This window comes from Hyla sarda, unplaced genomic scaffold (assembly GCF_029499605.1).
Source record: "Hyla sarda isolate aHylSar1 unplaced genomic scaffold, aHylSar1.hap1 scaffold_2021, whole genome shotgun sequence".
Classification (NCBI taxonomy): domain Eukaryota; kingdom Metazoa; phylum Chordata; class Amphibia; order Anura; family Hylidae; genus Hyla; species Hyla sarda.
The window spans coordinates 32,717-57,987 of record NW_026608683.1 but is presented as its reverse complement, the minus strand read 5'-3'; the positions used below and the strand labels follow the sequence as shown (position 1 = coordinate 57,987).

The 25,271-nt window shown below is 48.1% G+C and overlaps 2 long non-coding RNA genes across 2 annotated transcripts; both read left to right on the top strand.

The window, feature by feature from the left end:
- The first annotated feature begins 230 nt into the window (after positions 1-230).
- Positions 231-1,035, top strand: LOC130317786 (uncharacterized). The gene is made up of 3 exons (XR_008864809.1): positions 231-367; positions 468-632; positions 735-1,035. It is a non-coding gene; the product is annotated as an uncharacterized LOC130317786 (long non-coding RNA).
- A 23,362-nt stretch (positions 1,036-24,397) lies between these two features.
- On the top strand, positions 24,398-24,997 carry LOC130317784 (uncharacterized). Its single transcript, XR_008864807.1, has 3 exons — positions 24,398-24,534; positions 24,635-24,799; positions 24,903-24,997. It is a non-coding gene; the product is annotated as an uncharacterized LOC130317784 (long non-coding RNA).
- The last annotated feature ends 274 nt before the right edge of the window (positions 24,998-25,271 follow it).

The window sequence follows — 25,271 nt, the reverse complement described above, 5'->3', positions numbered from 1 at the left end:
GCCCAGGCTGTTGGGGCCACCAAATGATATTACATATACAGAATATCTGGTTAGGAGAAACAAATATAACGCACCCACAGGGAGTGGCGCCATTTTAATAAAAATTGTCAAAAACCTTAGATAACAGTCATACAGAATATATTAGAAAGCTTTTTTGATTTTCAGCCAATCAGAGAGCAGCACTACTGAAATAGAACTCCCAGGAGGTAACAGCGTGTCACACATGTGATGTCATAACCATTGTCCACCAAAGAGCAGCACTGAGCAGAAATAACACTGCTCCTGTTCATTCTCCATCAGTGAGGGGCCGGTGCTGGACACTGTGTAGGGACGCGGGAATGCAAAGTCATACACATGACTGTGACTGGTAAGTGTTACATTGTTGTGTCCAAAAGATCTTTAGTGCAGTTCCATGTGTATTTCTATGATAAACATGTAAATAATTTATCTTTTTTTTCTTATCTTAGATGCACTATCCCCAGGACATGGAGTAGCATTTCCGGACCTACAGCAAGACGTTGGATGAAGGCATAGCCCCAGAAATAACACTGGTCCTGTTCATCAGTGAGGGGCCGGTGCTGGACACTGTGTAGGGACACGGGAATGCAAAGTCATGCACATGACTGTGACTGGTAAGTGTTACATTGTTTTGTCCAAAAGGTCTTTATTGCAGTTCCATGTGTATTTCTATGATAAACATGTAAATAATCTATCTTTTTTGTCCCCTATCTTAGATGCACTATTTCCAGGACATGGAGTAGCATTTTGGGACCTACAGCAAGACGTTGGATGAAGGCACAGGCCTAGGAATCATGCACATACACAGAAACATTTGCCCAAATTCTAGAGGTTACCTCCTTTAGTATGCCCAGAGGAAGGGCCATACAGTAGCCATGGATTCCCTACAGGTTTCCTCCCCTCTGGAGGTTTTTCCTGTCCTGAGTATTAGTTACTGTACGCTCTTTGTGAGTGATGGGAGGTTACAAAAAATCCCCTACACAAACATTTTAATAAATAATAAATAAAGTTCCCCTTTTTTTAAACTGTTCTTTGACTTGTTCGACTCATTTATTTATTTCTGTGTGTGAAAATAGAGTTAGCAAAACATGGATGACCAAAGCTGCTCTCCTGCACGATCTGCATAATGTGGTGCAGAGAGAGGCAACTGGTGCTGGCTGGTGCAGTTTATGAGGCAAACGTAGAACACCCAGCAAGTTCCATGCACAAGCCTTTTTCTGATGAATGGGACTCATGCAGGGAACTTGCTAGGGGTCATACGGTTGCAAAGGATCAACTTTTGGGTACATGAACTGTCCCTTAAAGGGGTATAGATATCTTATCCCCTATGTAAAGGATAGGGGATAAGATGTCTGATCAATGGGATCCTGCTGCTGGGACCCCAGCAATCTCCATGCAGCAACCAAAATTCTAAATAGTATGTTTAGCTCACTGGTTCCTGTGGTGGGATTCGTGACATCATGCCACACCTTCTTGTGACATCACACCACCTCCCATAGACATAAATGGAAAGGGCGTGGCGTGAGGTCACGACCCGCACCACGAGAACCCAGAGTTCTAAATATATTATTTGGAACGCCGGGTGCTGCATGAAGATTGCGGGGGTCCCAGTGATCAGTCATCTTTTGTCCTATCCTTAAGGTAGGGGATAAGATATCTAGGGGCGGAGTACCACTTTAAGGAATTAGAGAGTGTAGGCATACCTTACAAGCAGGTAGAAAAAGAACAGCTGGGAGAAATGACAGGACACAAAGCAATATTTGGCTGGGACCGATTTTGGGTGTGTTCTGGCCAATTAAAGGAGAACTATGGCAAAAAGTAACTTATCCCCTATCCATGGGTTATGGGATAAGTAGCTGATCGTGGGGGGTCCCCCTGCAATACCTGGGATGAGACCCGTCGCTCAGTGAGAAGCGCTCGCTGCAGACGTCAAATCTCAATTTCCCTGGACCCCCCCTTCCTTCATGTCCACCACAGACGCCCCCAGACTGCTGTTTCTTACAGAGTTTTATGCCCAGAAATGGTTGGCTACTCACTTTGTCAGTAGATTCTCATCCTAAATATGAAGACAATCGGGGAAATGTACCTGTGGAGAGGAAATGTTGTCCAGTTGCTCTTAGCAACCAATCAGATTACTTCTTTTATTTTTCAGAGGTCTTCTCAAGAATGAAAGAAGCAATCTGATTGGTTGCTATGGGCAACCTGATGAAAACATCTTTTTTTTCTTTAACAACTACAGTACTACAACTCCCATTGTAGTGTGTCTTTTCAACCTGTGCCTCCTCCAACCCTGACCCTTAGGGGGGCATAGACGGACCACACTGGGGGTTGTAGTACTTTCATTTTTACAGTTCCCCTATAACTCTGCAGCTTCGGTAGAAGTATGAGGCTCAGCCTTAGAGTCAGTGTATCTGGCTGCTCCAGTGTTCTTCTCTTTTACAGCCTGGACACTGTTCTCCTCCACACTGGTCCCTGTGGTCCGGTCAGATGGTTCTGGACTGGGGCTGAATGGTTGCTTGAGGGATTTAGTGGCAGATTTTTTGGGGACTTCAGTTGTTGGATGACCTCTCTTCAGTGGCTGCTGATATTCGTAGTGCAGAATTTACAGGTGTTACGTAAAAGGGGTACTCCGGGGGAAAACATTATTTTATTTTAGTTTTTTTAAATCAACTGGTGCAAGAAAGTTAAACAGATTTGTAAATTACTTCTTAAAAATCTTAATCCTTACAGTACTTATCAGCTGCCGTATGCTACAGAGGAAGTTGTATAGTTCTTTTCGGTCTGACTACAGTGCTCTCTGTGAGTAGGAGCAAATCTCCATAGTAAACTTCTCCTACTCCGGACAGTTCCTAACATGGACAGAGGTGTCAGCAGAGAGCACTTCCTGTGGAACACAGCAGCTGTTGGGTGTGTCTGACTTCCAGAGTTTTCCAGAGAGAGAGGATTGAAGCAGTGTTTCCTACAGCCTTTTCCCCAGGAGGGTGGCAGCTTCCTTGTGAGAGGCTCCTGTTATGGAGCCCCAGACTTCCACCCCTCGAACTAGGACGGCGGGGGGTGGGAGTGAGAGAGCTACGGCCGATTCCCAGGACAGGGTGAGAAGATCCAGCAGGCTCCGCAGTAATGTGGAGCCCACTCCCCTGTCCGTCGCTGGAAACCGCAAGGCGTCCGGTAAGAAGCTTATGGTTATGTCTTCGGGGACTGTGTCTGATACTATGGAACCCCAGCAATGGGGGGTGAAGGGTCCCAGGGAGTCGCTAGCTACTTTCGGTTCCCGCATGCAGGCAAATCTAGTAGAATATGAGTAGCTGGGAAAAAAGCTGAAAATCATAAGGGAAGACCTGAAGTTTGCTCGCTACCAAACAGATAACTCTGCCAAGGCCATGAGGGCAAGGTTCGCTGCCAGGGTGTGTCAGCTGAAGGCAGAGGAGCAGGAGGTGGTGAGAGCCCGAATGCTGATTGTAGAGGGTGCAGGCATGTTTAAAGAAAAATTAAAGAATGAAGACCGCTATAAAACCATGCGTACCCCTGTGAAGGAGGAAGAGGATAGTCAGGGGGAGGAAGAGTGCTTGTGTGTCACTTAGGAGAAGATGGAGGAAGGTGGTGAGGGAGATGGCGGCAGTGAGGGAGATGAGAGTGAGGGGGATGTTGGTGATACCCCGTATACCCCTAAGACCTCTGTCACCCCGAGTGCAGATTACATCAACCCTGCCCAAGTCGCCTTACCAGCCACCTCTGAGGAAAGTGACAGTAGTGATGGCGGTGACAGTGGACTGGTCTGTGGGGGGGCTCCTGCGGGCCATAGTGATGCAGGAGTCACCCAACCGTCTGGAAAATTGCCAGGACCTGGGCCCTGAGGGGAGGAAGAGGAAAAAAAAGAAGAAGAAGAAAAAGGCTGAGGAGCAGATAAAGTTTGTTTTCTCTCCAATCCAGCAGTCTGGGCCACCTGAAAAGCTGATTCAGGCTGCTGGGCCTCCCACCCTGCCAGATCCCGCTTCTGCTGTGGAACGGGACCAGCACGGGGGGTACATTGCTGCATCCAACATGGCCGCAGGTGCTACAGTCACGCGTCCTGCTGGTAGGGAAGAGCAGGACGGGCTAATGGTGGGCAATAGTTATGCGGCAGTTTGCAAGGGGAGCGGTTCCCCGAGTATTGTGGGCAATGTTACTAGCCCTGTGGGGCACTTCCCTGAGAGGGGGGGGGAGTGTCCAGGCGCCTGAGGTGTGTGGTGAGATCTTCTGCTCGGGGTACGGTCCCCTGGGCGCTGCTAGTAGTGTCGGTGCTGCGGGGGCACTCCCCTGAGAGGGGGGGGGGGGGGGAGCGTCCAGGTGTCAGAACCTGCTGCTGAGCCCGTGCGGTTGGGCACAGTGTTTGGCGCGGACACTGCAGGGATCTCCCCTGTGAGAGACGGGAGTCCCTGCACATCAGTGGCACGAGGAGGGGTGAAGTGGCGCCCGGAGGGGCAGCCTCAGCTTCGGGAGGTGATGTCGGCGGTAACATCTCGAATGGAGGAGGAGTCAACGTCGCCGACAATGGCAGCCGCCGGTGACCTGAGAATGTACAAAAAGGCCAAGCTAAAGCATGTCCAGGCCAGCCCAGAGGTAGTGGGTGAAGCAGCTGCTGATCCCAAAAATACTGTCAATAAAAGCAATGTTAATACAAGGTGTTTGAAAGATGGGAGTGGTAGTGCTGTGGATGAGAGGGGTGTATGTGGCAGTGGTAGTGGTGCAAATGGGAGGAGTGGTAGTGGTGCAGATGGGAGGAGTGGTAGTGGTGCAGATGGGAGGAGTGGTAGTGGTGCAGATGGGAGGAGTGGTAGTGGTGTAGATGGGAGCAGTGGTAGTGGTGTTGATGGGAGGAGTGGTAGTGTTGTGGATGGGAGGAGTGGTAGTGGTGTGAATGAGAGTGGTGATAGTGGAGTGAATGAGAGGAGTGGTAGTGGTGCAGATGGGAGGAGTGGTAGTGGAGTGATTGGGAGGAGTGGCAGTGAAGTGAATAAGAGTGGTGATAGTGGAGTGAAGAGGAGGGGTGGTAGTGGTGTGAATGAGAGGAGTGGTAGTGGTGCAGATGGGAGGAGTAGTGGTGTGAATGAGAGTAGTAGTAGTGGTGTGGATGGTAGGAATAAGAGTGGCTTTTGTGGCAGTACAGGTGGCCTAGGTGGGGATGTAGGGACGGTGTCTGGTCCGGGTGCCCCCCCCGGTCGTCAGGAGTTATGCAAGTGTGGCGGCTGGGGGTTCAGTAGGATCTTTACCTCCTGCATCTGGTGAAGGTCAGTTGCAACGGCGCCTCCTGGAGGCACTAAAGAGAGGAGAAAGGACGCTCCAGGTAGAGGGAAAGGAGATGGACCTGTCTTTTTGGGTGGAGAGACATGGGAATGGGTAGGCCGTATGGTCCCTCCAGACACCCGGGCAGGAGGTAGGTCGCAGGAATGTGGCCCGTTTGGTCTGGAAAGGCGAAAATGCGTGGTGGTGGTGGTGGAGCTTCTTTTCCAGATGGGTTTCAGGGCTGGGGACATCTTTGACATGATTCACCCCTTCGGCTCCTCCGAGTTTGACGTCAGCTTTGTTAGGCCGGAAGGACTAGATCTCTTTTGTTCTAATTATGAGCTGATGAAAAACGAGCCCGGATGGCGAGATTTCGCTGTAAAAGCGGTATCTCGCCAGAGTATGGTAAAGAAAGTGACCGTTTTGACCCGTAACAAGTCACTTTCTTGTTATGACATTATGACCTTGCTAGGCAGGTACGGGGAGGTGACGGACGTCCCCCGGAAGAACTTTGACGAGCACAATATATGGTCTGGGGCCTGGACGTTTTCCGTTCGTCTCAGGCGTTCAGGGAACACGGTCACCCACATCCCTTCGGCCGCCTTTCTGGGACGCGACAGGATTCAGATCTTCTACCAGGGGCAGCCGAGGCTGTGTCACAGGTGTGGTGACCCAAACCACTTTAGTGCCAACTGCACTCAGCAGATATGCGCCCTCTGCTGTGGGGTGGGTCCTCTGGCAGCCACCTGTGGGCAGATTCGGTGTAACTTGTGTGGTGACCTAGGTCACCCGTTCAACCGGTGTCCACGCTCGTTCTCTAACAATGTGACCGCCCCGGCTGGGGAGAGCCTAACGGTTGCCCCAGCGGGGGAGGGGACTAGTGGAGGAGAGGGGCACCAAAGCCAGTGAAGGAAAAACATAAGACCCCCTCTATGCGGAGGCGAGAGGAGAAGCGCAGGTTGGAGAGGGCCCTTGAGAATGCCCAGGTGCAAGGGGTGGCTCGGGGTCCCACTCCAGACACTGGCTCAGAAGGAGGTCAGAATAACTCTGAGGCTTTGGGTGGGGCCGAACTGGATGAGGAGATAGGGAGACTGCGTAGGGAAGAAGGTCAAGATGCTCCTTCTTCCAGTCATGCCTCTGAATCCGAAACTGTGGATGAGCAGGAGAAGGAGGGGCAGACAGTAAATGGTGGCCAGGAAAAGAAGAAGAGGAGGAAGAAGAAGGATAAGAGTAAGGCAGCGCCGTCCTCCTCTTCAGTTGTAGCCTCAGACCATAGAAGGAACAACTCAGTCTCTGACCCTCTGATCGTCCTTTCAAATCGATATGAGGCCCTTGGGGATACCATCTCCCCTCCTCTTTTCGAGAGTCCGGAGGCAGTGCGGCCTCCAGGAGGTGCCGAGCCTCCTTCCTCTGGGGCAGTTTCCTCAGGGGCTGAGGTAACACCAGATGCTGGAGGTAAAGATCCTGGGATGGATATATCCCTGAGTTTAAAAAGAGGCAAAGGGTCTTCCTCCGATTCAGATGGGGGTGGATGGAAGGAGAGGAAGAAGGTTTAAGGGGTGAGGCCATCTAACTCAATCACGTTGGCATCCATTAACTGTGCCAGCATAAAATCAGATACGGCTAGATTCGCAGCCTTTGATTTTCTCGGCCGTGTTGAAGCTGACATTTTCTTTTTACAAGAGACCAGGTTGTCAGATCTAGCCTCCCTGGTAAAATCCAGAAGAGAGTGGAGGCGCGGTCCCTCCCACTGGTCTCTTGCGGCTGAGCCGTATAGTGGGGTGGCGGTCCTTTTTACTGCTCCTGTTGAATGCAGACGGGTTATTGAGTTAGAAATGGGGAGGTGCCTGATCTTAGATGTCTTCATGAAGGGACAAGAGCTCCTACTCATTAACATCTACGCCCCGCAAACTAAGCGGGGCCGTAAAGATCTCTTTATGAGGATTAAGCCCTTTCTTTTTACGAGTCGGCAAGTGATCTTTGGAGGGGACTTCAATAATGTCACAAGGTCTCAAGATAGGAGAGGCTCCAATGGTCCGCTGACTTGCGATAGTGTTGCACTGATTAGCATAGCTAGCTGTATGATTTTGTTTTCCCTGAATGTTTCAGAGACCCCCCCCGGATGGGAAAAGGTTATTGGAAGCTGAATTCGTCCCTCCTAGAGGAAGCGGAGATAAGACAGTCCTTTGAGGATTTTCTTCAGAGTCAGGTACCTTTACTGGGCCTATGTAGTAGTAAGTCAGAGTGGTGGGAGATATTCAAGAAGCGGGTTGCGGGGTTCTTCCGCCAGCTCTCGAGCCTCAGGTCCCTGAACAGGTATCGCCTGTATCAGGGTCTGAGTAGGAAACTCGAGCTTCTTGTCTCGACTGGAGGTAGCCGTGAGGATATCTCCAGAGTGAAATCCTTGCTGATGGGGTGTCAGTACGATAGGCACGCATCTTTGGTTTTTGAGAGGGATTTCGGGAAGTACCGCTCGCCCGACCCTTACACAAACTGTAAGATGTCAGTGAGTAGTAAAGTCATTTCAGGACTGATTGATAGTACAGGATCTCTGAATCGGTCCAGATCAGGGATCTTGGAGGTCGTCAGATCCTTCTACTCGCACCTCTTGGGAAGGAAGGATCTAGATCAAGACAAGATGTCGGCTTTCCTGGCTGAAACCATTCCTGAGCCACGGGTAGACCCCTCTCTTGATGTTTTGGCAGAAGAAATCAGGGAAGAGGAAGTGAGACTGGCGATCGAGGGGCTCGCCCCTAAGAAGTCGCCAGGTCCGGATGGCTTAACATCCGAGTGGTACAGGACCTTTAAGGAGTCTTTAGCTCCCCTCTTGACTGAGGTATTCAATGAGTGTCTCTACTCGGGCACTCTGCCGAATTTAATGATGAGGTCAGCCCTGATTCTTCTGTCAAAGGGTAAAGATCCCAGCCGTATTGAGAATTGGAGGCCCATAGCTCTTCTCAATACGGACAGTAAGCTTCTGGCTAAGATACTGTTTAATCGGCTGGTGAAGTTTGCACCCCGGCTCCTTTCGGGGGCTCAGCACTGCTCTGTTCCAGGCCGAAGCACCTTAAGTGCGGTCGTTAGTGTCAGGGAGGCAGTGGAGCGGAGTAGAGCGGGTTTCTGGAAGGGGTACTTGCTGTCCCTGGATCAGGCCAAAGCGTTTGATCGGGTGAACCACGAGTACCTCTGGTCCGTCCTCCTGAGATATGGCTTACCGAGTACTTTTGTTAATTGGCTTAAGATCTTGTATGCAGGGGCAGAGAGTTTCCCACTGGTGAACGGTTGGTCTGGCCGCTGTTTTGAGGTGGGGTCCGAAGTCCGTCAGGGTTGTCCTTTGAGCCTGCTTTTATACGTGTTTGCGATCGATCCCTTCGTCCGGAGGGTAGATTGTGGGCCGTTGGCGGGAGTCAGGATGAGTCTGGCGGAGCTGGATGTCGCCCAGAGAGTGGTGGCGTACGCTGACGATGTCACTATTTTTGTCTCCTCGCGAGAGGAGGTCGATGTGGTGATGTCGGAAGTGGACCGCTACTCGGAGGCATCTGGGTCTAAGATCAACCGGGATAAGTGTGAGAGTCTCTGGCTGGGAGGGGGAGATCCCAAGTTTGATCTCCCGGACACTCTTCCCGGGCCCCAAGAGTCAGCAAAAGTTTTGGGCATCATATTCGGCCAGGATGATTATCCAACCAAAAACTGGGATAGTAAGCTCCAGGATGCCGCTCAGAAGGTGGACCAATGGAAGGGTTGGTCTATGACCCTCAGGGAAAGGGTACACCTGATCAAATCGTACCTGCTCCCCTTGTTTATCTATCTGCAGCGTATGTATCTTGAAAGAAGCTTACTACATTAGAATCTACAGCCTGTTTTTCCAACTGTTATGGGGAAACAGGATGAACCTAGTCAAGAGGGAGGTTACGTACCGCACTAGGAGACTAGGGGGTTTATCTATGGTAAACCCTGTGGTGTTCTTAACCAACACCTTCTTGAAAGCTAACATCTCAAACCTCTGGTCAGAGAGGGCTTCTCCGTGGGTACTCTCCTGCAGGGAATGGTTTCGGCCTTTCTTCCAGGAATGGGAGACAGGAGGGCAAGTGAAGGACCTCCGTACGCCCCATGGATATCTTCCGGCTTACGCTACCCCGACTCTGAAGGCGATACGTCGGTGGGGTCTGGGAGTGTGGGAGATCAGGACCCAGTGAAGGCAGTTCCTTGACAAACGGGTTTCTGTTGACCCACTTCCAGAAGCCTCTGGCGCTCAGGGACTGCCCAGGTCGGGATCTGAGGGTGGGGTTGTACCTTTTAAGCATGAAAAGGATCCCCCAGAAGTTTTGGGACTTGGCCTGGCGCTGCTTTCAGGGGAAACTATATGTGAGGGACAATTTGAAGTGTAGGAACTCTGATGACCGGGGTGTGGGTGAGGGTACAGTTTTAGTGTAGGGTTTTTCCTAGGGTTTTCTATTGATTTTGTAGGTGTTTTCTGTAGTGCATATATTTTGTTTATATTATATTTTATTTATATAGTAAATTTAGTAATTTTGTACCTATATTGTTGACACGATGCCGGCTGGCAGGTAGTGGATCCTCTGTGCCAGAGAGGGATTGGCGTGGACCGTGCTAGTGGATCGGTTCTAAGTCACTACTGGTTTTCACCAGAGCCCGCCGCAAAGCGGGATGTTCTTGCTGCGGCGGTAGTGACCAGGTCGTATCCACTAGCAACGGCTCAACCTCTCTGACTGCTGAAGATAGGCGCGGTACAAGGGAGTAGACAGAAGCAAGGTCGGACGTAGCAGAAGGTCGGGGCAGGCAGCAAGGATCGTAGTCAGGGGCAACGGCAGGAGGTCTGGAACACAGGCTAGGAACACACAAGGAAACGCTTTCACTGGCACAATGGCAACAAGATCCGGCGAGGGAGTGCAGGGGAAGTGAGGTATAAATAAGGAGTGCACAGGTGAACACACTAATTAGAACCACTGCGCCAATCAGCGGCGCAGTGGCCCTTTAAATCGCAAAGACCCGGCGCGCGCGCGCCCTAGGGAGCGGGGCCGCGCGCGCCGGGACAGGACCGACGGAGAGCGAGTCAGGTACGGGAGCTGGGGTGCGCATCGCGAGCGGGCGCCACCCGCATCGCGAATCGCATCCCGGCTGGAGGCGGTATCGCAGCGCCCCGGGTCAGTGGATCTGACCGGAGCGCTGCAGTAACGAGAGTGTAGCGAGCGCACCGGGGAGGAGCGGGGACCCGGAGCGCTCGGCGTAACAGTACCCCCCCCCCCCTTGGGTCTCCCCCTCTTCTTAGAGCCTGAGAACCTGAGGAGCAGACTTTTGTCTAGAATATTGTCCTCAGGTTCCCAGGATCTCTCTTCTGGACCACAACCCTCCCAATCAACTAAAAAAAAAGTTTTCCCTCTGACCTTCTTGGATGCCAGAATCTCTTTGACGGAGAAGATGTCCGAGGAGCCGGAAACAGGAGTGGGGGAAACAAGTTTGGGAGAGAAACGGTTGATGATAAGTGGTTTAAGAAGAGAAACGTGAAAGGCATTAGGAATACGAAGAGAAGGAGGAAGAAGAAGTTTGTAAGAGACAGGATTAATCTGGCACAAAATTTTGAAAGGACCAAGATAGCGTGGTCCCAACTTGTAGCTAGGGACACGGAAGCGGACATATTTAGCGGAGAGCCATACCTTGTCTCCAGGAGAAAAAATGGGAGGAGCTCTTCTTTTCTTATCAGCAAACTTCTTCATGCGTGATGAAGCCTGTAAGAGAGAATTTTGGGTCTCTCTCCATATGGTGGAAAGATCACGAGAAATTTCATCCACAGCGGGCAGACCAGAGGGCAAGGGGGTAGGGAGGGGAGGAAGAGGGTGACGGCCGTACACCACGAAAAATAGGGATTTGGAGGAAGATTCAGAGATTCTGAAGTTATACGAGAATTCGGCCCATGGTAGAAGATCTGCCCAATCATCCTGGCGGGAGGAAACAAAATGTCGTAAATAATCACCCAAGACCTGGTTAATTCTTTCTACTTGTCCATTGGATTGAGGATGATATGCAGAAGAAAAGTTTAATTTAATCTTGAGTTGTTTACAGAGAGCCCTCCAGAATTTTGACACGAATTGGACGCCTCTATCCGAGACGATCTGCGTGGGCAACCCGTGAAGACGAAAAATGTGTACAAAAAATTGTTTAGCCAACTGAGGCGCTGAAGGAAGACCAGGAAGAGGGATGAAATGTGCCATTTTGGAGAATCGATCAACGACCACCCAAACAACAGTGTTGCCACGGGATGGGGGTAAGTCTGTAATAAAATCCATACCAATCAGGGACCAAGGCTGTTCGGGGACAGGCAGAGGATGAAGAAAACCAGCGGGCTTCTGGCGAGGAGTCTTATCCCGGGCACAGACAGTGCAGGCTCGCACAAAGTCCACGACATCCGTCTCCAGAGTCGGCCACCAATAGAAGCGAGAGATGAGTTGCACAGATTTCTTGATGCCTGCATGACCTGCGAGATGGGAGGAGTGACCCCATTTGAGGATTCCGAGGCGTTGGCGTGGAGAGACGAAGGTCTTTCCTGGAGGAGTTTGTCTGATGGAGGCTGGAGAAGTGGAAATCAGGCAGTCAGGAGGAATGATGTGTTGCGGAGAGAGTTCAACTTCCGAGGCATCCGAGGAACGAGAGAGAGCATCGGCCCTAATGTTCTTATCGGCAGGCCGAAAGTGAATTTCAAAATTAAATCGGGCAAAGAACAGAGACCACCTGGCCTGGCGAGGATTCAGCCGTTGGGCAGATTGGAGATAGGAGAGGTTCTTGTGATCGGTGTAAATAATAATTGGAAATCTTGATCCCTCCAGCAGATGCCTCCATTCCTCAAGTGCTAATTTAATGGCTAGAAGCTCTCGATCCCCGATGGAGTAGTTCCTCTCCGCCGGAGAGAAGGTCCTAGAAAAAAAACCACAAGTAACAGCATGCCCGGAAGAATTTTTTTGTAGAAGGACCGCTCCAGCTCCTACTGAGGAGGCATCAACCTCCAATAGGAAGGGTTTAGATGGGTCAGGTCTGGAGAGCACGGGAGCCGAAGAAAAGGCAGACTTGAGCCGTTTAAAGGCGTCTTCCGCTTGAGGAGGCCATGACTTGGGATTGGCATTTTTTTTGGTTAAAGCCACGATAGGAGCCACAACAGTAGAAAAATGTGGAATAAATTGCCTGTAATAATTGGCGAACCCCAAAAAACTTTGGATAGCACAGAGTCCGGAGGGGCGTGGCCAATCTAAGACGGCAGAGAGTTTGTCTGGATCCATTTGTAGTCCCTGGCCAGAGACCAAGTATCCTAGGAAAGGAAGAGATTGGCATTCAAACAGACATTTCTCTATCTTGGCATAAAGTTGATTGTCACGAAGTCTCTGAAGAACCATACGGACATGCTGGCGGTGTTCTTCTAGATTGGCAGAAAAAATCAGGATATCGTCCAGATATACAACAACACAGGAGTATAAGAGATCACGAAAAATTTCATTAACAAAGTCTTGGAAGACGGCAGGGGCGTTGCACAGGCCAAAGGGCATGACCAGATACTCAAAGTGTCCATCTCTAGTGTTAAATGCCGTTTTCCATTCATCCCCTTCTCTGATGCGGATGAGATTATAAGCACCTCTTAAGTCCAGTTTGGTAAAGATGTGGGCACCTTGGAGGCGATCAAAGAGTTCAGAGATGAGAGGTAGGGGGTAGCGGTTCTTTACCGTGATTTTATTAAGACCGCGGTAGTCAATGCAAGGACGTAGAGAGCCATCTTTTTTGGACACAAAGAAAAATCCGGCTCCGGCAGGAGAGGAGGATTTACGGATAAAGCCCTTTTTTAAATTTTCCTGGATGTACTCAGACATAGCAAGAGTCTCTGGGGCGGACAGAGGATAAATTCTGCCCCGGGGTGGAGTAGTGCCCGGGAGGAGGTCAATAGGACAATCATAAGGCCTGTGAGGAGGTAGAGTCTCAGCTTGTTTTTTGCAAAAAACATCCGCAAAGTCCATATAGGCCTTAGGGAGACCGGTTACAGGGGGAACCACAGAGTCACGGCAAGGGGTACTGGGAACCGGTTTTAGGCAGTCCTTGAAACAAGAGGGCCCCCAACTCTTGATCTCCCCAGTGGACCAATCCAGGGTTGGGGAATGGAGTTGAAGCCAGGGTAGTCCAAGGAGAATTTCGGAAGTGCAATTGGGGAGGACCAAAAATTCAATTTTCTCGTGATGAGGTCCGATGCACATTAGAAGGGGCTCCGTGCGGAAACGTATGGTACAGTCCAATCTTTCATTGTTTACACAATTGATGTAGAGGGGTCTGGCGAGACTGGTCACCGGGATGTTGAACCTGTTGACGAGAGAGGCCAAAATAAAATTTCCTGCAGATCCGGAATCCAAGAAGGCCATAGTAGAGAAGGAGAAGGCAGAGGCAGATATCCGCACAGGCACAGTAAGACGTGGAGAAGCCGAGTTGACATCAAGGACTGTCTCACCTTTGTGCGGAGTCAGCGTACGTCTTTCCAGGCGGGGAGGACGGATAGGACAATCCTTCAGGAAGTGTTCGGTACTGGCACAGTACAGGCAGAGATTCTCCATGCGGCGTTGTGTCCTCTCTTGAGGTGTCAGGCGAGACCGGTCGACCTGCATAGCCTCCACGGCGGGAGGCACAGGAACGGATTGCAGGGGACCAGAGGAGAGAGGAGCCGGGGAGAAAAAACGCCTCGTGCGAACAAAGTCCATATCCTGGCGGAGCTCCTGACGCCTTTCGGAAAAACGCATGTCAATGCGAGTGGCTAGATGAATGAGTTCATGTAGGTTAGCAGGGATTTCTCGTGCGGCCAGAACATCTTTAATGTTGCTGGATAGGCCTTTTTTAAAGGTCGCGCAGAGGGCCTCATTATTCCAGGATAGTTCTGAAGCAAGAGTACGGAATTGTACGGCGTACTCGCCAACGGAAGAATTACCCTGGACCAGGTTCAACAGGGCAGTCTCAGCAGAAGAGGCTCGGGCAGGTTCCTCAAAGACACTTCGAATTTCCGAGAAGAAGGAGTGTATAGAGGCAGTGACGGGGTCATTGCGGTCCCAGAGCGGTGTGGCCCATGACAGAGCTTTTCCAGACAGAAGGCTGACTACGAAAGCCACCTTAGACCTTTCAGTAGGAAACTGGTCCGACATCATCTCCAAGTGCAGGGAACATTGGGAAAGAAAGCCACGGCAGAATTTAGAGTCCCCATCAAATTTATCCGGCAAGGATAGTCGTAGACCAGAAGCGGCCACTCGCTGCGGAGGAGGTGCAGGAGCTGGCGGAGGAGATGATTGCTGAAGCTGTGGTAGTAGCTGCTGTAGCATCACGGTCAGTTGAGACAGCTGTTGGCCTTGTTGCGCTATCTGTTGTGACTGCTGGGCGACCACTGTGGTGAGGTCGGCGACAACTGGCAGAGGAACTTCAGCGGGATCCATGGCCGGATCTACTGACACGATGCCGGCTGGCAGGTAGTGGATCCTCTGTGCCAGAGAGGGATTGGCGTGGACCGTGCTAGTGGATCGGTTCTAAGTCACTACTGGTTTTCACCAGAGCCCGCCGCAAAGCGGGATGGTCTTGCTGCGGCGGTAGTGACCAGGTCGTATCCACTAGCAACGGCTCAACCTCTCTGACTGCTGAAGATAGGCGCGGTACAAGGGAGTAGACAGAAGCAAGGTCGGACGTAGCAGAAGGTCGGGGCAGGCAGCAAGGATCGTAGTCAGGGGCAACGGCAGGAGGTCTGGAACACAGGCTAGGAACACACAAGGAAACGCTTTCACTGGCACAATGGCAACAAGATCCGGCGAGGGAGTGCAGGGGAAGTGAGGTATAAATAAGGAGTGCACAGGTGAACACACTAATTAGAACCACTGCGCCAATCAGCGGCGCAGTGGCCCTTTAAATCGCAAAGACCCGGCGCGCGCGCGCCCTAGGGAGCGGGGCCGCGCGCGCCGGGACAGGACCGACGGAGAGCGAGTCAGGTACGGGAGCTGGGGTGCGCATCGCGAGCGGGCGCCACCCGCATCGCGAATCGCATCCCGGCTGGAGGCGGTATCGCAGCGCCCCGGGTCAGTGGATCTGACCGGAGCGCTGCAGTAACGAGAGTGTAGCGAGCGCTCCGGGGAGGAGCGGGGACCCGGAGCGCTCGGCGTAACAATTGTGTTATATCTATATTGTTTCATATTGTTTCATGTTATAGCGTTATGGTAGCCGGACCAGTTGTTGTGTTTATATGTGGTTTATTTTGTTTATTTCAGTTATTTGGTCTGTTTTATGTTTTCTTTGGTATTTTCATTAGTCCCGGATAGAGGATCCAGTTACTTTGGACGTTTTGTAAGTGAATGTATGTGTGATATGATTATTTTGATTATTTTTATTATTATTATTATTATTACAATATACATTTTTTTTTGTAATTTTTTTAAATTTATTTATTTATTTATTATTTTAATATATGAGAAAAAAAATATATATAGATAGATTAAAAAAATATAAAAAATGTAAAAAATAAATTAAAAAATATATAAAAAAAAAATGTTTTATTTATTTATTCATTTTTTTTTTTTAGGTGTGCTTGCTACTTTTCTGTTTAGTTTTCTTGTTGCGTGTTCCCAAGTATGGATGGTTTTGAGTTATAGTCGGGTAATGATAACTTTTATGTTTATATTTTGACAAGCCAAGTTGTGCTTTTTTATTTATTTATTTATTTATTTTTCTTATGTTCATTTTCGGTAAGCATGTGAGTGTTTGATTAGATATTTTGGGCATATTTTAACCCCTTCAGGACCAAGCCCATTTTGGCCTTAAGGACCAGAGCGTTTTTTGAACATCTGACCTCTGTCACTTTAAACATTAATAACTCTGGAATGCTTTTAGTTATCATTCTGATTCCGAGATTGTGTTTTGTGACATATTCTACTTTAACATGGTGGTACATTTTTGTGGTAACTTGCATCCTTTCCTTGTGAAAAATCCTAAAATTTGATGAAAAATTAGAAAATTTTGCATTTTTCTAACTTTGAAGCTCTCTGCTTGTAAGGAAAATGTATATTACAAATAAAAAATTTTTTTATTCACATATACAATATGTCTACTTTATGTTTGCATCATAGAAGTGACGAGTTTTTACTTTTGTAAGACACCAGAGGGCTTCAAAGTTCAGCAGCAATTTTCCAATTTTTCCCAAAATTTTCAAACTCACTATTTTTCAGGGACCAGTTCAGGTTTGAAGTGGATTTGAAGGGTCTTCATATTAGAAATACCCCTCAAAAGACCCCATTATAAAAACTGCACCCCCAAAGTATTCAAAATTACATTCAGCCATCATTTTAACACTTTAGGTGTTTCACAGGAATAGAAGCAAATTGAAGGAGAAAATTCCAATCTTCATTTTTTACACTCGCATGTTCTTGTAGACCCAATTTTTGAATTTTTACAAGGGGTAAAAGGAGAAAATGTATACTTATATTTGTAGCCCAATTTCTCTTGAGTAAGCACATACATCATGTGTATGTAAAGTGTTCGGCGGGCGCAGTAGAGGGCTCAGAAGGGAAAGAGCTACAAGGGGATTTTGGAGAGTATGTTTTTCTGAAATGGTTTTTGGGGGGCATGTTGCATTTAGGAAGCCCCTATGGTGCCAGAACAGCAAAAAAAAACTCACATGGCATACCATTTTGGAAACTAGACCCCTTGAGGAACATAACAAGGAATAAAGTGAGCCTTAATACCCCACAGGTGTTTCACGACTTTTGCATATGTAAAAAAATAATTATTTTTTTTCACTAAAATGTGTATTTCCGCCCAAATTTCACATTTTTCCAAGGGTTAATAGCAGGAAATACCCCCCAATATTTGTAACCCCTTCTCTTCTGAGTATGGAGGTAACCCATAAGTTGACCTGAAGTACACTACGGGCGAACTAAAATGCTCAGAAGAGAAGGAGTCATATTTGGCTTTTTGAGAGCAAATTTTGTCGCATTTAGGAAGCCCCTATGGTGCCAGAACAGCAAAAAAAAAACACATGGCATACCATTTTGGAAACTAGACCCCTTGAGGAACATAATAAGGAATAAAGTGAGCCTTAATACCCCACAGGTGTTTCACGACTTTTGCATATGTAAAAAAAAAATATTTTTTTTCACTAAAATGTGTGTTTCCCCCCAAATTTCACATTTTCCCAAGGGTAAATAGCAGGAAATCCCCCACAATATTTGTAACCCCTTCTCCTCTGAGTATGGAGGTACCCCATAAGTTGACCTGAAGTGCACTATGGGCGAACTACAATGCTCAGAAGAGAAGGAGTCATATTTGGCTTTTTGAGAGCAAATTTTGCTCGGGGGGCATGTCGCATTTAGGAAGCCCCTATGGTGCCAGAACAGCAAAAAAAAAAAAACACATGGCATACCATTTTGGAAACTAGACCCCTTGAGGAGCGTAATAAGGAATAAAGTGAGCCTTAATACCCCACAGGTGTTTCACGACTTTTGCATATGTAAAAAAAAAAAAATTTCCACTAAAATGTGTGTTTCCCCCCAAATTTCACATTTTTGCAAGGGTTAATATGTGAAAATACCCCCCAAAATTTGTAACCCCATCTCTTCTGAGTATGGAGGTACCCCATAAGTTGACCTGAAGTGCACTATAGGCGAACTACAATGCTCAGAAGAGAAGGAGTCATATTTGGCTTTTTGAGAGCAAATTTTGCTCGGGGAGCATGTCGCATTTAGGAAGCCCCTATGGTGCCAGGACAGCAAAAAAAACCACATGGCATACCATTTTGGAAACTAGACCCCTTGAGGAACGTAACAAGGGGTACAGTGAGCATTTGCCCCCCACTGGTGTCTGACAGATCTTTGGAACAGTGGGCTGTACAAGTTTTCATTTTCACGGACCACTGTTCCAAAGATCCGTCAGACACCTGTGGGGGGTAAATTCTCACTGCACCCCTCATTACATTCCCTGAGGGGTGTCGTTTCCGAAATGGGGTCACATGTGGGGTTTTTTTTTTTTTTGCGTTTGTCAAAACCGCTGTAACAATCAGCCACCCCTGTGCAAATCACCTCAAATGTACATGGTGCGCTCTCCCTTCTGGGCCTTGTTGTGCGCCCCCAGAGCACTTTGCGCCCACATATGGAGTATCTCCGTAGTCAGGAGAAATTGTGTTACAAATTTTGGGGGGCTTTTTTTCCCTTTTACCTCTTGTGAAAATGTAAAGTATAGGGCAACATCAGCATGTTAGTGTAAAAAATTAAAAATTTTTACACTAACATTCTGGTGTAGACCCCAACATTTCCTTTTCATGAAGGGTTAAAGAAGAAAATACCCCCCAAACCTTGTAACGCAATTTCTCCCGAGTACGGCGATACCCCATATGTGACCCTAAACTGTTGCCTTGAAATACGACAGGGCTCCAAAGTGAGAGTGCCATGTGCATTTGAGGCCTAAATTAGGGATTTGCATAGGGGTGGACATAGGGTATTCTACGCCAGTGATTCCCAAACAGGGTGCCTCCAGCTGTTGCAAAACTCCCAGCATGCGTGGACAGTTAACGGCTGTCCGGCAATACTGAGAGTTGTTGTTTTTCAACAGCTGGAGGCTCTGCTTTGGAAGCAGTGGTGTACCGGACGTTCTTATCGGGGGAGGGGGGCTGTGTAGGGGTATGTGTATATGTAGTGTTTTTAACTTTTTATTTTATTTTGTGTTGGTGTAGTGTAGTGTTTTTAGGGTACAGTCACATGGGCGGGGGATTACAGCGAGTTTCCCAGCGCAAAATTTGCTGCATCTCAAACTTGCAGCGAGAAACCCACTGTAAAAGCCTCGCCCATGTGAATGTACCCTGTACATTCACAGGGGGGGGGGGGGGGGTGCACCAGCTGTTGCAAAACCACAACTCCCAGCATGCATGGTCTGTTGCATACTGCATGCTGGGAGTTATAGTTTTGCAACAGCTGGAGGCACACAGGTTAGGAAACACTGAGTTAGAAACAGACAATGTTTCCCAACCAGTGTGTCTCCAGTTGTTGCAAAACTACAACTCCCAGCATGCCCAGACAGCTGAAGGGCATGCTGGGAGTTGTAGTTCGGCAACATCTGAAGGGCCAGATGTTGCTGAACTAAAACTCCCAGCATTCATGGACAGTCAGTGCATACTGGGAGTTGTAGTTTTGCAACAGCTGGAAGAGCACAGATTGGAGACCATTATACAATGGTCTCCAAACTGGGGCCCTCCAGATGTTGCAAAACTACAACTCCCAGCATGCCCAGACAGCCAAAGGCTGTCTAGGCATGCTGGGAGTTGTAGTTTTCAGACTCCTAGAAGCAGCAGTGAAGATCTTCACTGCTGCTTCTGAGGACCATGTACTTACCTGCCGGTCCTGTCGCTGCTCGTCCACGTGGCCGGTCCCGCGCTGCTCCTCGGTCCCGCTGCTGGTTCGGGTAAGGCCGCCGGTCCCCGCGTGTACCCCCACCAATGCCGCGGGGGATCTGAACTTTCACCCTAGATCACTGTGATTGGTCCACATTGGACCAATCACAGTGATCGCTGACCAGGACCATCAATGGATGGTCCTGGGGGTGAAGCAGAAGTTGTCCCCTGCTGGAAACAGCGGGACTTCTGCCAGTTAACCCGTGCAATGCTGCGCATCGCCGGGTTAACTGAATGTCATTTATAAACGTTGGGATGCGCGAACGCACTGCACAACCCGACGTTTATATATGACATTCTGCGGGAAGGGGTTAATATCTTAGTATTTTAGTATCTTAGTAAAGCTGGGCTGGCCGGTTAGGCAGGGTTTTGTTTATGAGGTTTTGTTTTTGGTTCTAGAGTATTTCTTATTTATGTTATAGCTGGTTAAGCTTGCTTTGTGTTTTGTATTTAATAAGTTTTGTATTTTTCTAATAAAAAGAGTGTCAGCAGAGAGCACTGTGGTCAGATTGGAAAGAAATTCAAAAAGAAAATAACTTCCTCTGTAGAATACAGCAGCTGATAAGTATTGGAAGGATTAAGATTTTTAAATAGAAATAATTTACAAATCTGGCAAATTTCCCCAACCTCAAGGTTAGTGTTTAACCACTTAAGGACCTAGGGCGTATGGATAAGCTTTGACGTCCTGGTACTTAAGGACCCAGGGCGTATCCATACGCCCGTGGGAATTTCAGTCCCCGCCGCGCGCCGGGCGGGGACCGGGCCGGGTTGACTGCTGATATGAATCAGACCCCCCCTCCATCGGTGATAGGCGCAAATCGCAAGTGAATTCACACTTGCGATTTGCGCCGATTCCGGGTCATACGGGTCTATTGTGACCCGGTGACCTGGAATAGAAGGGGGATTGCGGTTGTCTAAGACACCCACGATCCCCCTGTAGGCATAGGAGTGAGGTGGCAGGGTTGCCACCCCTCCTATCCCTGCCATTGGTCTGCTATTGATCGTCAGAGGCGACGACCAATAGCAGACCGGGGGCAGGGGGGTTAACTTTCGTTTTCCCCGTCCTGCCCACCCAGAACGGGGAACCGAAGGGGACCGGGCGCCGACGTCCACCTACCCGTCCGGAGGCTGCGGCGACGTTGATCGGCGGGCGGCGTAACGTGCTTCTGAAGAGGACGGCTCCCGGGATCCTACAGAAGCCGGTAAGTTGATCTGGAGGGCTACAGTCTGAGACTGTGGTCTCTAACTGTAGCCCTCCAGATGTTGCAAAACTGCAACTCCCAGCATGCCCAGACAGCTGTTTGAGCATGCTGGAATATGTAGTTTTGCAGCAGCTGGAGTGCTGCAGTTTGAGACCACTATACAGTGGTCTCTAAACTATATCCCTCCAGATCTTGCAAAGCTACAACTCCTAGCATGCCCACATAGCTGTTTGTTGTCTGGGCATGCTGGGAGTTGTAGTTTTGCAACATCTGGAGGTCCACAGTTTGGAGATCACTGTGCAGTGGTTTAAAAACTGTAGCTCTCCAGATGTTGCAAAACTGCAATCCCCAGCATGCCCAGAAAGCAAACAGCTGTCTCGGCATGCTGGGAATTGTAGTTGGGTACCTCCAGCTGTTGCATAACTACATCTCCCAGCATGCCCTTCGGTGATTAGTACATGCTGGGAGTTGTAGTTTTGCAACAGCTTGAGGCACACTGATTGGAAAATACTGAGTTAGGTAACAGAACCTAACTGAAGGTTTTCCAACCAGTGTGCCTCCAGCTGTTGCAAAAGTACAACTACCAGCATGCACGGTCTGTCAGTACATGCTGGGAGTTGTAGTTTTGAAACAGCTGGAGGTTTGCCCCCCCCCATGTGAATGTACAGGGTACATTCACACAAACAGGTTTACAGTAAATTTCCTGCTTCAAGTTTGGGCTGCGGCAAATTTTTCGCTGCAGCGCAAACTCCTAGCGGGAAATTCACCGTAGCACGCCAGTGTGAATGTACCCTAAAAACACTACACTACACTAACACATAATAAAGGGTAAAACACTACATGTACACCCCCTTACACTGTCCCCCCCCAATAAAAAATTAAAAACGTCTTGTACGGCAGGGTTTCCAAAACGGAGCCTCCAGCTGTTGCAAAACAACAACTCCCAGCATTTCTGGACAGCCACTAACTGTCCAGGCATGCTGAGAGTTTAGCAACAGCTGGAGGCACCCTGTTTGGGAATCACTGGCGTAGAATACCCCTATGTCCACCCCTGTGCAATCCCTAATTTAGTCCTCAAATGCGCATGGCGCTCTCTCACTTCGGAGCCCTGTCGTATTTCAAGGAAACAGTTTAGGGCCACATATGGGGTATCTCCGTACTCGGGAGAAATTGCACTACAAATTTTGCGGGTCTTTCTTTCCTTTTACCACTTGTGAAAAGGAAAAGTTGGGGGCTACACCAGCCTGTTAGTGTAAAAAAAAAAAAAAAATTACACTGACATGCTGGTGTTGCCCCATACTTTTTATTTCCACAAGCGGTAAAAGGAAAAAAAGACCCCCAAAATTTGTAACGCAATTTCTCCTAAGTACGGAAAGACCCCAGATGTGAGCGTAAAATGCTCTGCGGGCTCACAACAAGGCTCAGGAATGAGAGCGCACCATGTACATTTGAGGCCTAAATTGGTGATTTGCACAGGGGTGGCTGATTGTACAGCGGTTCTGACAAACGCAAAAAAATAAATACCCACATGTGACCCTATTTTGGAAACTACACCCCTCACCGAACGTGACAAGGGGTATAATGAGCATGAACACCCCACAGGTGTTTGACGAATTTTCATTAAAGTTGGATGGGAAAATGAAAAAATATATATTTTTTCACTAAAATGCTGGTGTTACCCTAAAATTTTCATTTTCACAAGGGAAAATAGGAAAAAAGCCCCCCCAAATTTGTAACCCCATCTCTTCTGAGTAAGAACACACCCCATATGTGAATTTAAAGTGCTCTGCGGGTGAACTACAATGCTCAGAAGAGAAGGAGCGCCATTGGTATTTTGTAGAGAAAATTTGTCCGGAATTGAAGGCCACATGTGTTTACAAAGCCCCCATAGTGCCAGAACAATGGACCCCGGACACATGTGATTTCCATTTTGGAAACTACACCCCTCACGTAATGTAATAAGGGGTACATTGAGAATTTACGCCCCACAGGTGTCTGACAGATTTTTGGAACAGTGGTCCGTAAAAATGAAAAATTAAATTTTTCATTTGCACAGCCCACTGTTCCAAAGATCTGTGGGGTGTAAATACTCACTGCACCCCTTATTAAATTCTGTGAGGGGTGTAGTTTCCAAAATGGGGTCGCATGTGGGGGGGTCCACTGTTCTGGCACCACGGGGGGCTTTGTAAACGCACATGGCCCTGACCATTCCAAACTAATTCTCTTTCCAAAAGCTCAATGGCGCTCCTCCTCTTCTGAGCATTGTAGTTCGCCAGAACTTTCACAGAAAGAAAGCCGTTCACTAGGGCATCTTGGTCATTAGATCGGTCAGCCTGGTCCCAAACGGAGTGGTTGTGGTGCAAAACTGTGCAGCTAGGAAAAAAACGCCAGTAAGTGCCCGCTGCATTCACCAGCACAGAAAGCCATATATGCCAGCTGGAAAGCTGCCACATAAATGCTGCACGTGCTGTATGCCGCAACTATGCAAATATATCTAGCACAGCCTGCAGCCTGTTCACACCTATTGTGAAAACATTCATTTTAGCTGGGATTACACTTGGCGTGTTTGTCATAAAAAACACCATGCTCGCTGCGGGCACATGTTAGGTTGGAATCAATAGGGTAATATGAAACACCAGACACTAATGGGGGTTTCTTCATCCTTTTATGGTGTTTTTAGGCTATCAAATCTGTGGGATGCCGAGAGCATGTTTTTTTTTTATTTTTTTGGGGGGGGGTATTTTCTCACTATTATTTTTCTATAGAAATCCTTCAGTGAAATGATGAAAGAATCACATGACTTGTAATTAGAAAAGCCAGAGGGAAAAAAAACACCAAAGAAAAAACACTTCCTATAATAATAATAATAATAATGATGATGATAATAATAATACACATTGGGACAGATGTTTGAAAACCTGTGCAAGGGTCAAGTGGACCAGTTGCCCATAGCAACCAATCAGATTGCTTCTTTCACTTTTCAGAGGCCTTTTTAAAAATGAAAGAAACTACCTGATTGGTTGCTATGGGCAACTGGTCCACTTTCCCTCTTCCCTGGTTTTGATAAATCTCTACGACCACGACCACTTTAAATCAATGGCTGCTGGGACGTCTGGCTAGTGACATCCTTCGCTCCAGACCACAACGTCAGGGACGTCACTCGTCAGACGTCCCGGCGGCCAGTGCTGCTCATTGAGCCTACCGGAGTAGCATTGATCTATGTAAGAAACCTATGGGCCCAGGCTGTTGGGGCCACCAAATGATATTACATATACAGAATGTCTGGTTAGGAGAAACAAATATAACGCACCCACAGGGAGTGACGCCATTTTAATAAAATTTGTCAAAAACCTTAGATAACAGTCATACAGAATATATTAGAAAGCTTTTTTGATTTTCAGCCAATCAGAGAGCAGCACTACTGAAATAGAACTCCCAGGAGGTAACAGCGTGTCACACATGTGATGTCATAACCATTGTCCACCAAAGAGCAGCACTGAGCAGAAATAACACTGCTCCTGTTCATTCTCCATCAGTGAGGGGCCGGTGCTGGACACTGTGTAGGGACGCGGGAATGCAAAGTCATACACATGACTGTGACTGGTAAGTGTTACATTGTTGTGTCCAAAAGATCTTTAGTGCAGTTCCATGTGTATTTCTATGATAAACATGTAAATAAGTTATCTTTTTTTTCTTATCTTAGATGCACTATCTCCAGGACATGGAGTAGCATTTCTGGACCTACAGCAAGACGTTGGATGAAGGCATAGCCCCAGAAATAACACTGGTCCTGTTCATCAGTGAGGGGCCGGTGCTGGACACTGTGTAGGGACACGGGAATGCAAAGTCATGCACATGACTGTGACTGGTAAGTATTACATTGTTTTGTCCAAAAGGTCTTTATTGCAGTTCCATGTGTATTTCTATGATAAACATGTAAATAATCTATCTTTTTTTGTCCCCTATCTTAGATGCACTATTTCCAGGACATGGAGTAGCATTTCGGGACCTACAGCAAGACGTTGGATGAAGGCACAGGCCTAGGAATCATGCACATACACAGAAACATTTGCCCAAATTATAGAGGTAACCTCCTTTAGTATGCCCAGAGGAAGGGCCATACAGTAGCCATGGATTCCCTACAGGTTTCCTCCCCTCTGGAGGTTTTTCCTGTCCTGAGTATTAGTTACTGTACGCTCTTTGTGAGTGATGGGAGGTTACAAAAAATACCCTACACAAACATTTTAATAAATTATAAATAAAGTTCCCCTTTTTTTTAAACTGTTCTTTGACTTGTTCGACTCATTTATTTATTTCTGTGTGTGAAAATAGAGTTAGCA